General features: G+C 39.0%; 4 non-coding genes across 4 annotated transcripts; 1 reads left to right on the plus strand and 3 right to left on the minus strand.

Annotated features, from left to right (window-relative positions):
• Positions 1-75: 75 nt before the first annotated feature.
• Positions 76-148, minus strand: Trnar-acg (transfer RNA arginine (anticodon ACG)). The gene has a single exon. It is a non-coding gene; the product is annotated as a tRNA-Arg (tRNA).
• A 1071-nt stretch (positions 149-1219) lies between these two features.
• On the minus strand, positions 1220-1291 carry Trnae-uuc (transfer RNA glutamic acid (anticodon UUC)). The gene has a single exon. It is a non-coding gene; the product is annotated as a tRNA-Glu (tRNA).
• Positions 1292-1680: 389 nt separating this feature from the next.
• Trnaa-ugc (transfer RNA alanine (anticodon UGC)) lies at positions 1681-1752 on the minus strand. The gene has a single exon. It is a non-coding gene; the product is annotated as a tRNA-Ala (tRNA).
• Positions 1753-2588: 836 nt separating this feature from the next.
• Positions 2589-2660, plus strand: Trnaa-ugc (transfer RNA alanine (anticodon UGC)). The gene has a single exon. It is a non-coding gene; the product is annotated as a tRNA-Ala (tRNA).
• The last annotated feature ends 240 nt before the right edge of the window (positions 2661-2900 follow it).

Here is a 2900-nt window from a genome sequence, read left to right on the forward strand (position 1 = left end):
AAATATGTCCCTTGTAGTTCTATCAGCAAGAATATCTAAAACGCGGTAAGAGCAAAAAAGTGTCATTACTTAGCGCGATCCTGCCAGGAGTCGAACCTGGAATCTTCTGATCCGTAGTCAGACGCGTTATCCATTGCGCCACAGGACCGTGTTGCGATGTGAGTTTTTGTGATCAAATATAAACATTGCAGACTAGTAAGGAAACCCACGCTCAAAATTACTCAGGCAAAGCCCACGGTGTTAGTGTATGTGTGTTCGTTGGACATAGAAAATCCATGCAGTAATTAAAATTATCGCTTTCTGTTCCGGTTCGTAAGTCCTCCACCCTCTTTGAGACCTGTAAGTATGCAATGTCCCTTCTTCCTTTTCTCGAACCCTCCGTACGTTTGAACTACCGAGCTTCCAACCGATTACGTGACCCTCTTTGGGACGTACGAACAATATGTATAATTATCTCCCTCTTAATGCGAAACAATCACCATAAGCGGTTGGAAATTTGGATTGTGGGCTTGTTTATCTAGTTTTATAATAAACCAACTAAATGTTAAGATGTTTGTACCTTCAATACAAACATTCTGCTTTATTGTATTTTGCATCAGACCATTTCCCCAATTTCATTCTGGTCGAAAAATAGCCGGTGTTCCGGGTCGTACGCTCTGCGTTGGCGGCACTTGGCCGTGACGATTTATATTCATAGGTAATAGGCGCGTGGCATACACTATCCTGAGTATTTCCGTTATGTGTCAAGGAGTCTTTTAGTGATTGTTGGGCACATGCGCGTAACGTTATTCCGAACCGAATATGTGTCCATAAAGCCCTTGATGTCCTTAAAATGACTGCAGACACAAGGTTAGATCAAAGGAATGTCTAATATTGACCAGACTATAGCAGGTTCACGTTAAATCGTGTTCAATCAACAGTCGCCAATAATGCAATTAGTTTTTTGATATCGGACGAGATAAAGACAGACAAGCATTAATTTCATTGGCCACCACTTTAATAAGTTTCAGGAACAACAATCGGTTCAGAAATAATAAGCACATTCGCTGTGTTATTGATTCAATTAACTTACAATGGAAAAAAACGGGTCTTCTACTTTTTGCCATAGCCTTTCTGTGGCGAAGGTTATCGAGCCAACAGAAGTTTAGTATTGTTTAGTTATGTGGAGGTTTTTAGAAAGTAGTTTTTCTCACCCATTTGGTATGGACAAGGCAAAAAATTCCCATACCGGGAATCGAACCCGGGCCTTCTGGGTGAAAGCCAGATATCCTAGCCACTAGACCATATGGGAGATAATGTAGGTTGAGTTTTCAGTCTCATCTAAACTACAGAGTGTTCCATCACGATCCAACTTTTCAAATGTTGAATAACTCCGCTATTTGTTAGTCGATTTTCACAAATGAACTCTCCATTAGTGTCCATTAGACACACAAAAAGCGGCCTTTTTGGGCATTTTCATTGTATTTGACAGCATTTCACTAATAGGCAACTTAATAGCAGCAATTTCTGCTGCGATGTTAGAGAGCTCATTTTCCATCGTCGTCGAAATGTTTGAATGACACGAAATGTTAAAGTCAGTTTATGTTTTCATGAACATAATTGTTACTTTACGGCAAAATGTTGTGTAATAAAAAGGGCAGGGTGCATGGATGTGTAAGTCGAAATTGATTAAAAAAGAATTGGAGATGCCGGGGATCGAACCCGGGGCCTTTCACATGCAAAGCGAACGCTCTACCACTGAGCTACATCCCCTCTTGGGCAAATTGAAAACAATACTCAATTTAAATCGGGAAAAGATGTGTAGTTGAGTACATTGTTTTTTTTGTAAATAAAATTTGTTCTTGCTGAGTTCCTAGTTTAACAAATAAACGACAACTTGCAAAAAGTTGATTTTTGGATGAAAAGGGAATTTAGGTAACTGTACAGCAAAGACCGCTCGGCAGTTGTATTCGGATAAATGTTAATAAAAAAAATCTAATTAAATTCTCATCTAAACCTCATTATGACCTTGATAGATTAGGTTATCAGAACTTAAAAGTTGTACAATAAACTCTATGCTTGTTTGTGCAAATAAGGAAAAGTTTTTTCATCCATCTTGACACTAAAATGTGTTGAAACATGTTCCTCTTTCTCTTCGCAATTTGAAGCGGCTTGAAACTGGAAACAGTAAAGGCAAACGTTTGTGTTCTATTCCAGTAATCAATTCCTCATTACGTTATCTTCCGAAAAACACCAATGCTTCGATGGTACCAATACGAGTACGAACTAAACATTAAGCAAATGTGTGCGTAGATATTCGCGGTTGGTAAATTCATTATATTGTGTTGATTGGCTGTGGGTTATAAACGCATAGAATCCCGTGTTGGTCGTAATGATAAAAGCACGTACTACATTGTGTTTTAAAAGCCAAAAATTTTTCAATATTTTATTTAAGATGTACAAAAACTGTAAATTTTACCAAGCTTACATTTTAAGATGGGGATTCTCCTACCTAGCTTTTTATCTTTGTTACGTTAACACGATAAGAATGTAGATATTAGCAGTGGAAAGACGACCCGACATGATGATTGAAGAAGTTTGTTAAGGGGGGGGATATAGCTCAGTGGTAGAGCGTTCGCTTTGCATGTGAAAGGCCCCGGGTTCGATCCCCGGTATCTCCAGAAGTCATTGGCCTAATTTTTGTTTCTTCTACAAAGTACCAAAACGTTTGTAAAGTCGAAATTTCTTGGCGTTTGGATGGGTTTGTAAAGTGCAGGATGGGTGGCGTTGGTTTGCTTCCCAGTTTTGTACAAACCATAGAGCGAATACTTATGCTAAAGTGTGTTCCGCATTCATACCATCTGGTTAGATGAAACGGCACGCAGCAAAAAGAATTTTGACAGCGGTGGGATTCGAACCCA

Source organism: Anopheles bellator, unplaced genomic scaffold (assembly GCF_943735745.2).
Source record: "Anopheles bellator unplaced genomic scaffold, idAnoBellAS_SP24_06.2 scaffold01305_ctg1, whole genome shotgun sequence".
Taxonomy (NCBI): Eukaryota; Metazoa; Arthropoda; class Insecta; order Diptera; family Culicidae; genus Anopheles; species Anopheles bellator.